We start from the raw sequence: 15414 nt of genomic DNA on the forward strand, positions 1-15414 counted from the left end.
TTATCCACCTCTTCAATATGCCAAACACACTTAATGAAATTGGAAATTTGAAGTTTATAAAACTTCACACAGTTTTTCCTACTAATATTCAACAACCTAGAGCTTTTATTATGGATGGTACAAACTAGAGAAAATTTAAACCTAAGTGTTCAAGAACAATATTCATCACAAAATGTCTTTAATTTAAAGTGAGGAGGAGATATGTACCGGGAATTTCTCTTTAAGCAACAGTTTTGCTAAACGTCTTCACAACAATCAAGTGATGATGTTGTGGGGCTCCATATGAATATGGAGAACCATGTTTACCTTCTAAATAATGCTTTGTTAGTTATGGCAGGACTAAATATAATGGATAATGACATGGGTTTGGGGAGACCTTGAGGGATATATTTTAAATTGATAATTAATAATCATCACAGATTTACATTTTGCCAACCACTACATTACACATGCTTTATCATAGTTAACTCTCTCAGTAATCCTGTTATTATTGCTTGCTGTAGAAATGCAAAATTAAGTATGCCAAGGGCAAATCATTTGCCCAGAGTCAAGACCAATCTTCAGCAATATCAGAATTTTAAACACGTTTTTATCTAACACCATGACACCAGTTTGAACCTCTCTTATAGACTGTCACGGAGAAATAAAAGGAGAATGTGGGACTTCAGATCAAGTGTTGGACTCATGCTCAAGCCAGACATTTGGCTGGAATTCCTGGTACATGTTAACACGTCAAAGAAATCTACGTGCCTCAAATCTATTAGAGTTGCAAATAACCTCACCAAGTTATTTATTTTGCCATTTTTTTAACGGAATTCACTCACTAAAACTGAATTTGCTTTATAATCTTAAAAATCAAGGAGGAACTTTTCCAACCCGCCATCTGCACTGGAGCCACTGCCAAGATACAAACTTCCCTAAAAACCCTTAGGGGAAGACCATTATTCTTGAGGTTGAAACATCTGATACAATAAAAAAATATATAAAGGCCAAGGTCCAGGATAAGGGAGGAGTTTCTCCTGATCAACAAAGAGTGATCTTTGCTGGAAGATGGCAGTACTTGGTCTGACTGTAGCATTCAAAAGAAGTCCGCCACTCACCTTGTGTTGAGACTCTGCAATGAAGCTAAGAAAAGGAAGCATCTTACCTCATTCCCAAGAAGATAAACATCTGAGAAAGAAGTTTTCAGCAGTCCTGAAATACTATATGGGGAATGAGAATGGCAAAACTGGTCACCTTTGCTGGGAGTGGTCTTCAGCTGGAGTTTTTATGGCCAGCCACTAGACAGACATTCTTGTGGCAGACATCTGACCTATTGCTTCAATAAACCAGAACATAAATCACTATGTATGACTCAATAAAAACATGAATGAAAAAGGGGGGGACAAGATAAAATCACAAAGGTCTGCCTTGTGTATTATGGAAGAGCCACTATATGAGCATCAGGCTAGAACCTTCAAGAGAAGCAGTGAGAAAAGGACCTAAGAACCCGAGCCAGTAGCAAGGAGTCTTTAGCTGAAGGCACATATATGGAGTCCCTGGCAAGCATGTTCCCATGAGGTAACTAGGATACTAAGGGACTCCTTAAAAGTATGTTTCTGCCATAAAAGACTCTTAGTCTCACAAACAAACTGAGGGTTGCTGGCAGGAGGAGGGGTGTGGAGAGGGTGGTTGGGTGATGGACTTTGGGGAGGGTATGTGCTATGGTGAGTGCTGTGAAGTGTGTAAGACTGATGATACACAGACCTGTACCCCTGGGGCTAATAATATATTATATGTTAATAAAAATTATTTTTTTAAAGTGGGTTTCTGATGGATACTAGCACTCCAGTCTTACTAAGAATAGGAAGGAAGAGTAGTGTGTGCAAATGGAAACCAAGCCAGACATTGGAACTCATTAAACCACATCATAAACTATAATGATGCCTTCTTGTGGTAGATAGAGATGCAGAGCAGTACTCAGTGTCTAAAGTTTGTCCTCTATCCAATAACCTTGCCCTCAGAGAGTGACTGGAACTCCACACTGACATTTTACATGGATCCTCACTTAAAATTATACCTCCTTTATCTTTAAACCACAGCCATATGATAGGTGTTATTTAACAAACCTCAGAATGCTGACACTGTTCAGTCAGTCCAATGTATGGATAATGGTTTTTGTTCTGTAGAATCAACTATTAGAGGGATGAATAAAGAAAAATATTTCAAATAAATGCAAAAAAAATTGGGAATTATTCCTGATACTGAATCACTAAACTGTGTGTGAAATCAATAAAAGACTTCTAGTTGAAAATTTGAGAGTGTAAGCTCCACTCATCAGATCCTTTTATGAGCTACATCCCCAGTGACCTTTGAGGATTCCACAAACAGAGCTTTACAATCACTCTGCTCCTTTGAGTTCTAGCTCAATATATTTTCTGTAACTCCACAACTGCCAGAGAGAGGTCTTTTCTAAATTGCAGTGAAAGAAGATTGAAATTTTCTTAGATAAGCAGCAAAGAGAAAAGCAGTAACTCTAGACTATAGAAAATTCATTATTACTCATTCGGTATTTTCATTGAAATTACAGTGTTCCAGCACAAATGTCAAGGCTTTAGGGGGAAATGTACCTTAATGATAAGTCATATACAACAGTAAAGACTAAAATTCAATAAAGAAACAACTCATGAAGAAGGTATGAGTGAATATATATATATTCATATATATATTGCATACATGCATATATATATCATGAGATTCTAGTGTTTTTCAAATTAAAGGGTTACATTTTGTGCAAATAAAATTGTTATATATACACATTGTCATTAAATCTGATGATGGATTTATGTTATTTGTGTTTGAGAATTTACAAGGAAGCTACAGATAACACCAGAACGAGTTCAGACTGAGAAATAAAAATAGGTTGGGACATGGTACTTTATTTTAATCAAATTAGATTGATAAAGATTAAAACGATCATGCTGCTTGGTGAAACCAAAGAATCTGTTTTGATTAATCAGACTATGATGATTGGCACATTACGATTATCACCAGTACATAAGGAATGAAAATTGCCCCAAGTTTAGATGGTGGTGATTGAATCATTCAGTGAAACTTCTCTGGGAAGCATGAATCTTCAGCTTCATGGTCTTTGTGAACAAGCACAAGCGAGCAGTTAAGGTTCAAATCAACATTAATACATTATTGTGGAGTAAAATCATAGTATAAACCCACCCTCCCCCTTTCCCAGTAAGGAACCACAGGCTAACCCTACAATATTTTCATGACACAAGCTTTGATTATGGATAATCAAACTCTAAGTCAGCTACCAAATAAATCCTCTGTTGCTAAAGAGATAGAACACCCCAAGATTTGGACACTCTGGCACAATAAAAAAAAAAATTACCATGGACTCTAAATCCAGAAGATAAAAAATGGCTGAATGCAAGAGAAGCTGAAGTGATATGGTAAATCCAGACTGTCATTGAGATAATTCCTGGGAGGAAAAAATTCCAGCTGTCTTTCCTTTGGGACACATGACAGGGCTGGGCATCCAGAACCACTGAATTTAAGTATGGACATGTTACTTGTTTGGGCCAGTCAGCTATGAGCAGAAGTATTAGGAGCTGTTGTACATTTTGCTACATTTATCTTTACATTTGGCACAGCTGTTGACATTCTAAAGGTGGAGATTGCTCCTTTAGGCTGGTCCCTGAATGCCCTTTCCCTGAGTGCCCTTGCTAAGTTAGAGCCCCCCTGCTAAACCACATGGACATGACATAGAAGTAGAAAGCAAACCTTTGTGTTTCTAAGTCACACAGATTTGAGGGCAGCTTGATCTCAAAACATAACCTAGCCTATCTGATAAAGGCACATGGCAAAACTCTCTTCCAAGAATCAAGATGAAATAGAGTCATTTCCAGATAAATAAAAACTGATTGTATTTACTCTTCAACAGACTTCCCATAAAGAATTTCTAAAGGATGTACAGTAGGGAAAGTCTGAGATATGAAAAGAACGGTGGCCAAAAAAATGTTTGAATGAAATATTAGTTATAATATTATATGATATGTGAGTTTTTTAAATAGATTATTAACCTACCAATAACAAAATTAACATTAGTACAAAAGTCAGGAGAAAATTCTATTGTTTGCTAGCCTGTAAGTTAACATATTAATAAATTTTAGATTTCTTTTAAAGTTAAGTACACATGGCATATTTCAAGGGTACCACCAAAAGAAAAAAGTATGACACTGAAACCACTAACACCACAAAATGTAATAAGAAAAGTAAAAATAAAAAATACATATTCAATTCAAAATACAAAAATATTGATAAAAGAAAATGACAATAAAAAGTTTAAAATCAGAGCACAGAAAAATATCCAAATATATCAATAATTCCAATATATACAAATGCACTACAATTTCTCATTAAAGTTTAAGGATTTTAAAAGTAAATTTTAAAACAAAATTGTAAAATATTTTTATTTAATATAAAATTTAAATTTAATAATAATATGAAGTTTAAATAAATTTTTAAATTACAGGATATAGACATAAAATAAAAGGACAAAAAATTCTCTCCAGAGAGAACAAAAACACATGGTGGGAAGCTCATCATTTTCCCTGTTTGGCATTTCCTGAGTGCTAACAACAAACTGAGAAGTTTAGAGAAAATTAACCTGAGAGACGAATAGATTCACAGGGCTAAAGAGACAAAAACTGGACATCATAGCTACTAAGGCCGTCAGAGTACAAAGGGAAAATGTTCCAGGAAAAAATTAAATAAGAAGACTTGAATGTGAAATCATATACTTGCCCCCCCCCCCGAGGCATTGGCTCAATCATTCTCAAGGCCTTCAGAACCAAAGCAACTCATGTATGTGTGACACCCAATAAGCAAAGATACAGAGCAGAACACTTAGCTATTTTTTAAAGATTTTATTTATTTGCTTATTTGACAGAGAGATACAGAGAATGCACAAGTAGACAGAACAGCAGGCAGAGGGAGAGGGAGAAGCAGGCTCTCCATGAGCAGGGAGCCAGATGTGGGGCTCAATCCCAGGACCCTGAGATCATGACCTGAGCTGAAGCCAGCCAGGTACCCCAACATTTAGCTATTTTATAGTTCTAGAGAGTCAAACATTGGAATTGTCTACCAAAGATCATGGACCATGATACACATTATCATCTTCCAGTTGAGACCAGATCTAATAAAATCTGAAATCTGGTCTATGGTAATTTTGGTTCCTGATCAGATATAGAATCTGCTTCTCCTTTGATTCCCTGACAGAGACAAAGTGAACCTACTTTGAAAATAGATAATATCATAGCAGAGTCTAGTATTCAATCCCAAATTGCCAGCATGCCAAGATATAAGACAAAAAGGTCAATAAAAGACAGGCATGCAGAAGAACCAGATTCTGGAATTTGCAGATACGGCTTTAAAATAACTGATTAATGTGTTCAATAAAATAAATTACAAGAAGTAGGAATTATAGCATTAAAAATAAAATAGTTGAATTTAATTGGATTGAAATTATTTGGAAAGCTGGAAATATTGATGAGAGATAAAAATACACACACTGTCTGATACAATAATTCTGCTCCTAGGTGTATACACCCAAGGTAAATATAGAAATAAATGCATATGAATCATAAATCATCCAACAACATTGATAAAAGAATTACCTATAATAGCAACAAAACTGAAAATAAATCAAATATTTTATTAATGGTAGCATGGATATATCCTTTGTAGTGTAGTTAGATGGAATTCTATACAACATGAAAATGAATGACCCATTGCTACCCACAGCAACATAGACCACACTGACACAATGAAGAGGGAAGGAAGAGACAATCACTTGCTGAGCAAAGTTAAAGAACTCCTCAAACTCAACGCACACAAAACAGACAATCATATCAAAAAATGGGCAGAAGACATGAACAGACACTTCTCCAATGAAGACATACAAATGGCTATCAGACACATGAAAAAATGTTCATCATCACTAGCCATCAGGGAGATTCAAATTAAAACCACATTGAGATACCACCTTACACCAGTCAGAATGGCCAAAATTAGCAAGACAGGAAACAACATGTGTTGGAGAGGATGTGGAGAAAGGGGAACCCTCTTACACTGTTGGTGGGAATGCAAGTTGGTGCAGCCACTTTGGAGAACAGTGTGGAGATTCCTCAAGAAATTAAAAATAGAGCTTCCCTATGACCCTGCAATTGCACTACTGGGTATTTACCCCAAAGATACAGATGTAGTGAACAGAAGGGCCATCTGTACCCCAATGTTCATAGCAGCAATGGCCACAGTCGCCAAACTGTGGAAAGAACCAAGATGCCCTTCAACGATGAATGGATAAGGAAGATGTGGTCCATATACACTATGGAGTATGATGCCTCCATCAGAAAGGATGAATACCCAACTTTGTATCAACATGGATGGGACTGGAAGGGATTATGCTGAGTGAAATAAGTCAAGCAGAGAGAGTCAATTATCATATGGTTTCACTTATTTGTGGAGCATAAGAAATAACACAAAGGACATGGGGAGATGGAGAGGAGAAGGGAATTGAGGGAAATTGGAAGGGGAGGTGAACCATGAGAGACTATGGACTCTGAAAAACAATCTGAGGGTTTTGAAGGGGCAGGGGGTGGGAGGTTGGAGGAACCAGGTGGTGGGTATTAGAGAGGGCACGGATTGCATGGAGCACTGGGTGTGGTGCAAAAACAATGAATACTGTTACGCTGAAAAGAAATTTAAAAAAAAAAGTTATCAGTATCTAGTAAATTTGAAAACGTGCATAGCCTTTGACTAAGATTATCCATTTCAACCACATTCCCTAGAGAAAAATCTCCTCACATAAACAAAGACATACACGAAAAACATTTAAAAAAGGATTATATGGTCTCAACAAATGTACCCATTATTAATTATACTATGTCCATATAGTCGCCTACTCTGCTACAGTTAAATACTCCATAGCTACATGTATAAACTTGAAGAATCTAAAAATTTGTTGAGCAAAAAAGAGTGCAGCACCAAAAAAGCTAGTGTGGGACCATTTATATAAAAAGTTAAACACAGAGCAAGCTTATATATCATTTGCAAAGACAGACATTTGATGCTGAAATACACAAATGTGTGTTAAAACCTCCACTAAATTTCCATTTACTGTTTCAGGAAGGCCGGAAATGACACAAAAGAGTCTTTTATTTGTATCTGTGTCATTTTATTTCTCTAAAGCATGATCTGAAGCAACATGGCCTGTGTTAAACTTGCGTCCATTATATCACTCTGTACTTGTGTACATCGACAATACTTTAGATTAAAATTTACAGGATAGCAGATGGACAGTGGTATTTAGTCATCAATTATTTACTATCCCAGTGGGTGGTTACTAGTATTTGTTAAATGTTTACGATCGTGTCAGGGACTCTAAGTACTTTATGTAGATAATCTTATTTAATTCTCTCTTGATAAATCTGAGTTTGGAATTTAATGTTTCTCTTTGTATAAATGAGGTAAAAATATTCTGAACAAACTCACCCCACCAACCTAGCATGTGGATGAATAATTCACACTTCAGAATGGCAAAGAAGGAAGCGGCATGGGTAGTCAAGGAGATCCTCACTCAAAGTCTCGTCACAGAGGACTCCAAGAATCCAGATGAAGTGGGATGGCTCCAGGCAGAGAGTCGTCCCTGGTGGTCCTCAAGTGGGCGGCCCTGGACTGTGGCCAGGTCAGCTCAGGTTATAGGCAGCCTGCTGTTGTCACGGTGCTGCTTTCAGTGCAAGATCACCTGAGAGCGGGGGGACATTTCATGTCGTTTCCTGGAGGAGAATCAGAAAGAGAAAATTACTTCAAATGGTGATGTTTTTGCCTTAGTCCGTGAGGCGTCCTCCTTCCAGAGCCAGATTAGAAATCAAGGCATCTATGATCTCACACTGAAGCCTCTGAGTTCAGAGGAGGACCTCCACCAACAGGTACAAAGGACTAAAATCCCACCTCAGCACTTACCAGGAAAAAGCAGCAATCAGCAAACTAAGGATGGTTAGCATAACACCTTTCTGATTTGATTTCTGCTTGCTTCCCTCACTTTCAAGAAGCTGTTTTTGTCTTTATAAGTTATTAACAGAAATACTTCGGTAATTTCCAGGGACTCAAGAATTGGCACTATTATTTCCAAAATGGGGTTTCAATCTAAATTAATTTGAATTAATTTTCCAAGAACACACCTCATCTGGGAGGCCTGTCCTACTTTCACATCCAGGTGAGTGATGGATAAAACTGTAACATCTGTTACCGGCTTTGAATTTAAGCTGATGGAGACTGATCCCCCTGTTTAGATTGAGATCGCTCTCCATGTTGGCTCAAGGTCCTTACTCATGGGGTTAAAGTCATGGACTCTCCATGTCCCTCCTGAAAGTAGTTTCCATCCTGTGGACAAGCTCATGTGAGTTGCTGACCAGGAAGGTAAGCATTTGTTTCAGGTTGTGTTCTTTCCCTGCCTTGAAAATTGTCACTTGTTCCCCTGGACTAACCTGCACAGAGTTTCAGTTCAGAACAAAATAAGTGCATGCCCATCTGTCCCACCTGGCAGAGAACCCCAGCAGGAGTTCTTGGTCCATCCAATTGCCGAGACTGAAGGTTGGAAGGATCCGGGCTAAACCAACAGCAAGAAGGCAAGGTAGAGATGGAATAAACAACCTCAAGACTGAAGGCCTTCACTCTGGATCTTTTCCAAAAACAAGAGTAGGAACATGGTGAGAGAGGGGGAGGGGGAATAAGACAATATCAGGGAAAGACTGAGGTTCTGGAGGATCTTATTGGCCATGAGAAGGACTTTGGGTTTTACTTTATTTTTATTTTATTCTTAGTGCCCAGGAAGCCGCTGGGAAAGCTTCAGCGGAAAGGTGAACCCATCGTGGAAGTCCAAGGAAGTAGCTTCTCTGTCACAAAAGAAATGAAGGATAGGGCATATATTTGGGATCAGACACCATGCAAAATGTGAACAATGACCACATTCTTTGCTTCCAGTCTTTGTTCTCAGAAGGTTCTGAGCCCGGGACTATGCAGCCATGTTTCTTTATCAAATCACCTCATCTCTCTCGCTGGTACAGGGATGGGTGGCATTAGCTCTAATTCAATATAATTAGATTACATAATTGTAACACGTAATTAGAACATTTTCTAATAATCCTTCTACTTAAAAATATTCTGTGACTGAATGTTTGCTGAATAAATTGAGTTGATTAAAATACATGGCACCCAAAATTTTAGATGAAAAACTAGAAGGATGATTGATGGGACAATTTACTGACAGGAAAGACTTAGAGATAAAGGTATGAGGTGGGAGCATAGGATGCTCTGACTTGAACATATTATTTGAGGCATCCCATTAGGGATCCCAATAGGGATCCCATTAGACATCCCTAGTAGATTCCAAGTGGAGATGGTAAGCAATTACACATGAGAATCTAGAACTCAGGGAAGAGGTTTAGGTTAAAAATATACATTTTGGAGTTTACAGCTTATAGGTAATATATAGAACTCTCTGTGTTTTCTAAAGCAAAATAACTTCATATTGGACATGTAAATACCAATCAGGAAAAAGTATTGCAGCTTAGTTTACAATGGTTTAAAGAGGGAAAAAAATAATATCATCTAAAAATAGAACAACTAAAAATAATGGCATGCCTATGCATTGGAATCAAATGTAACCATTTAAGATAATATTCATAAGCATCTGTAATATTTAAAGGAAGTCGTGATGTTACAAAATTAAGTAAAAATCTCATGTTGTAAACAGTTGGAATTCAGTTATAAAATTTTAAAAGTCTATAAAAAGCAAAGACTGGAAAGGGCTATCACAAAATAACAGAAATTATCTCATCATGATGGGAACATGAGTGAATAAAACTAAAGTTCTCCATATATTTTGAATTTTCAAGATATACAACACTGATTATTTATTAATTTTGTGTTATAAAATTATTTTGAAAGAAGAAAAAGACAGCTTCTGGTTGCCTCTTATAAATGCCTAGAGATGAGCGCCTAATAGCCTGTCTTTGGCACTCGCTATGGGAAAGCAATAAGACAAACTGAGCACCTCATGAGAAAAATTTAATAAATAGAAGACTCTGCTGATGGATGCCATCGATTGTGTTTTATTGCAATGAGGTTTCCAGAACCCCATTGACTAATGTGTAATCAGCTCCATCTTTACTTCAATGTTAATAAATATTTGACTTCCCCACCCTGGACACTGCTCCAGTGGTCTTACTGCATCATTGACCTTGCTGGCAAACACAGAGACCCTTGACCTTTGCCATTGATTGCTTCTCGGGCTTATCAGCCAGATCCACACTAATGCCAGCCCCATTTCTTTTTGTTTAAAAAAAAATGCACTCAATTTAAATCAATAATGCAAACGTGATCAGTTTGAAGAAATCTCATGGAAAGACTCATTGATTAAAGGAATTGTAGAGAGTTGTTGCTGCTCTGATGTTTTAAACTCACATGTGTAGCAGGAGGAGTGCAGCAGAAAACATGTGATTACATACGAAGGAATGAAATCACCATCTCTCCTTGGAAACCACCACTGTATCTGAGTGTACTGTGAATTTGGAGTTACAGTGTCTTGTTCATGTTTTTTATGAGAACGTAATGACTTATATGGAAAAACATGGCACCCAGTCTACCTATAGTTATTCAGCGGATGATAGTTACATATTTTTTCAGATCCTCTTCCCCTCCTCTAGAAAGTTAAAAAAAAATTTTTAAATAAATAACTGGCCCTTTTGATCCTTCCCTTTAAACTCCTTCCCCTGTTTGAATTTCTCATCTCAGCATGTCTATTCTAACAATTGCTCACACTGAGAACTCACTTTGTAGCCAACATATGAGCAAATATTTTTTGCTCTACCCTTCAAATCCATCCATAATCCAACTGTTCTTCCTTAATTATTGGACCCTCCCCATATTCTGGTGCAAAACACCATCATCTCTCCTTGGAACACTGAAATATCTAATTGTACCACTTCCTCCTGCCCTCGCTTCCCTTCTGTCACCACGTGGGAAAGCAGCGAGAGGAATCCTCACAAAGCACAAGTCAGATCACTTCCCTCCTGTTTCTGAAACTCTCCAGTGCTTTACCACCTCACACCACACAAAAGCCAAAGCCCCTCTGTTGCCTATAATACAGCCTTTGGCCCCAACTGTATGCTTCATTTTGGGGCAGCCCATGAATTGTGGCCACTACCTCTTTCAACTCTGAAGCATTACAAAGAAACAGGAAGTCTACTCCAGAACAGGGAAGAAAAGAAGGTAGCAAGAGAAAAAGCAAATATGGAAAGAGAGCTTGACATGACACGCCCATTCCTGTTCTTGATGCATTCCCTCTTCTTCCCAGGCTGACACAAGTCTTGTACCGTAGCCTCAAGATGGCCTGAAAACTCTGGAGTGAGAGCAGTCTTCTAAAGGCCCACATCTCAGGATCCAAGCCAGTGAAGGAAGAACACACTGAGATCTGCCACTGGCTGACAAAAATTTGAAAGGCTTTCTCTCTGAGATCCTCTGGTATAGATCAAACTGAAAGACCTGAAGAGTTGACACTCTGCTCTATTCATGGGGAAGTCTCCTCAGTGTTACAGAATGTATGTGTGTGGGTGGGTTGGTGTGTGTGTACTGCATTCTAGCAACAGTCATTGATGTTATCTAATGTGGATGTGTAATCTAGACAAGGAGGGCTGAGGGAGAGTTGGCTGCCATACATGGAGCCTCACTGCCTTTCTCAACAACGACAGGTTGCATGGGTATTTCTAGACGCTTCCACAGCACTCTTTTGGAGTATACTTCTGAAGAGTAACATGAATCAGAAAGTTTACCTATTAAGGAAAAAAACAAGAACACAGAAAATAAGTTAACCATAGCTACTGAGTTTTGAAGAAAAAAACTCACATGGACCACCATCATCCCAGAAAGGACTAAGAAACAGATCATTTTCCCAATAAACATATTGACTATGTACTCCAGTCAAATACTAAATACTAGAAGTGAAGTCACAGAGGAAAATATCACTGAAAATGGAGTTATAAGGATTCACAAAAGCCTTTTATAAAGAACTAAATAAAGGATAATGCGAATGGTAGCACACTTAATAAGTTAAATAAAATAGGAAAACAATAAATTAGTTACAAAAGACCAGGAAAAAATTCCTGAGCAAACTCGCCATAACCCACCACCTACTTCAGTTATTTTTTTCAAGGAATGGATATATGACCTAATTGAGCCAAATAAAAATCATCCCCTGGGCTTTTTTTTTTTTTTTTAACTGGAACAGAGAAGAGAAGCAACAGGTTAACAGCCTTCCCTCTGTGGTGAAGCAGGTGTGCACAGGGATGGCCACATTCCTGATGCATGGAAGAAGCCATCCTGGGAGGATGGAGTCCACTTGATGAGAGAGAAAGAGATGAGACATACTGGGGAAGAATCCTGGTATCACCTGCAGTGTCTGGGAGAACTTCTAGCAAGACGGTTGTTTCTGTGTGGACATCTGGGCCAGTGAAGTCCCCATATACCTAAGCTCATTTGTGTAACGTTTCTGTCACTCATAACCAAAGAATGGTAACTGAGGCAAAGTACTACAGATTTTTGAAAAGAAGATTTATAGCCTTCAAATTATCAGAGTAAAAAATATATACAATCAAGTATATACTTACAAAGGAAATTTTTGAAAGCAAAATTATCCATATATTTGGATAAAAGAGAACAACATAATACCCTCTAGTTCCATCCACATCGTTGCAAATGGCAAGATTTCATTTCTTTTGATTGCTGCATAGAATTCCATTGTATATATATATATACCACATATTCTTTATCCAGTCGTCTGTTATGGACACCTAGGTTCTTTCCATAGTTTGGCTATTGTGGACATTGCTGCTATAAACATTCAGGTGCACATGTCCCTTCCGATCACTGCATTTGTATCTTTGGGATAAATACCCAGTAGTGCGATTAATGGGTTGTAGGGTAGCTCTGTTTTCAACTTTTTGAGGAACCTCTATGCTGTTTTGCAGAGTGGTTGCACCAGCTTGCATTCCCACCAACAGTGTAGGAGGCTCCCCTTGCTCCACATCCTCGCCAGCATCTGTCATTTCCTGACTTGTTAATTTTAGCCATTCTGACTGGTGTGAGGTGGTATCTCATTGTGGTTTTGATTTGTATTTCCCTGATGCCGAGTGATGTGGAGCACTTTTTCATGTGTCTGTTGGCCATCTGGATGTCTTCTTTGCAGAAATGTCTGTTCATGTCCTCTGCCCATTTCTTTTTTTTCTAATATAATTTTTTATTTTTTAAATTTCTTTTCAGTGTACCAGAATGCATTGTTTATGCACCACACCCAGTGCTCCATACAGTATGTGCCCTCCATAATACCCACCACCAGGCTGACCCAACTTCCCAACCCCCACCCCTTCAAAACCCTCAGATTGTTTTTCAGAGTCCATAGTCTCTCATGGTTCATCTCCCCCTCCAATTTCCCCCAACTCCCTTCTCCTGCCATCTCCCCATGTCCTCTGTGTTATTTCTTATGCTCCATAAATAAGTGAAACCATATGATAATTGACTCTCTCTGCTTGACTTATTTCACTCAGCATAATCTCTTCCAGTCCCATCCATGTTGATACAAAAGTTGGGTCTTCATCCTTTCTGATGGAGGCATAATACTCCATAGTGTATATGGACCACATCTTCCTTATCCATTCATCCGTTGAAGGGCATCTTGGTTCTTTCCACAGTTTGGTGACCATGGCCATTGCTGCTATGAACATTGGGGTACAGATGGCCCTTCTTTTCACTACATCTGTATCTTTGGGCTAAATACCCAGTAGTGCAATTGCAGGGTCATAGAGAAGCTCTATTTTTAATTTCTTAAGGAATCTCCACACTGTTTTCTAAAGTGGCTGCACCAACTTGCATTCCCACCAACAGTGTAAGAAAGTTCCCCTTTCTCTACATCCTCTCCAACACACCTTGCCATTTGCAATGACGTGGATGGAACTAGAGGGTATTATGCTGAGTGAAATAAGTCAATCAGAGAAAGACAATTATCATATGATCTCCCTGATATGAAGAATTTGAGAGGCAAAATGGGGGGCTTGGGGAGTAGGGAAGGAAAAAATGAAATAAAATGGGATTGGGAGGGAGACAAACCATAAGAGACTCAATCTCACAAAACAAACTGAGGGTTGCTGGGGGCAGGGGGATAGGGAGAGAGTGGTTGGGTTATGGACATTGGGGAAGGTATGGTGAGTGCTGTGAAGTGTGTAAACCTGGCAATTCACAGACCTTGTGGCTAATAATATATTATATGTTAATAAAAGATTTAAAAATTAATGAAGAGGGAAAAAAAAAGAGAGAACAACAACATCTAAAAGGAAGTCCAATGTTAAAATGTTGAAATTATTTCAAACAGAACACTCTATAGGAAAATCTAATTGGGTAAAAAAAAGTCCAACTATGTCAAGAAAATTGGGAAAATGCAAATGGACACATAGTATGAATGTAAATTGTCTAACAATCAGAGACAGCAATATCATTGAAAACAAAATAAGATTTTACTCAAAAGAATAAATGATTAAAACAAAATCATTCTAGTCCATGAATGGTATCATCAAAAAACCTCCTATGAACATTTATATTCTGTTGAATTTTACTTAGAAATATTTAAAGCAAATTTTGTTTTGGGAGGAAGTTCAGGGAAATGCTGGTGGAAACCCAAAAGTAATGTCAGATATTATGACATCACTCTCAGTCTGGAAAAATCAAACAGACAAAGCAAAGAGGAATTTAATAACATAATTATAAAGTTTGTCCACATGTGTACATATTTTTATCTAAAGCTTAAAAATAAACAATATACTTTCCTTTCTAATGGAATACAGAAATAATACTTTAAAGAGGAGTGTTTCACGTTCATTTGGTTTTTCTAGAACGGATCACCAGAGTTTAGTTAGTAGTTCACAGCCAGAAAGTCCAAAGGGCAGGGAGGAAACTGCCTCTCACACTGTAAAAAGTGCCTCTCATGGAAAAGGTCTCTATTCTTTCTCATGAAACAAATTTTCCCTGTAAACTGTCCTTCCCTTGATGACAGCTGTTTAAAATTAAAAGGCTCGCAAAAAGATCCGCAAGAATTCTAAAGTACATTTCGAGCATGAGCACTATTTAGGGTTCCATCAAAGGGCCAAGTTGTGGCCATGACATGAGCTCTGACTGTTAAATGCACATTTGCTCACACACTCACCATTCGTTGAATAAATATTTACTCTCCACTGACTGCATATCAGACACCCTACAGGGCCATCATACAAGAGTGATGGTGGGTTCATGTAAATTAAATTACCATGTAAA

The 15414-nt window shown here is 38.0% G+C and overlaps 1 pseudogene; it reads left to right on the forward strand.

Moving 5' to 3' along the window:
* Positions 1-15414, forward strand: part of LOC111154146 — an 86094-nt pseudogene that overhangs the window by 22206 nt on the left and 48474 nt on the right.

Source organism: Enhydra lutris, unplaced genomic scaffold (assembly GCF_002288905.1).
Source record: "Enhydra lutris kenyoni isolate GAN:26980312 unplaced genomic scaffold, ASM228890v2 scaffoldscaffold35, whole genome shotgun sequence".
NCBI lineage: Eukaryota > Metazoa > Chordata > Mammalia > Carnivora > Mustelidae > Enhydra > Enhydra lutris.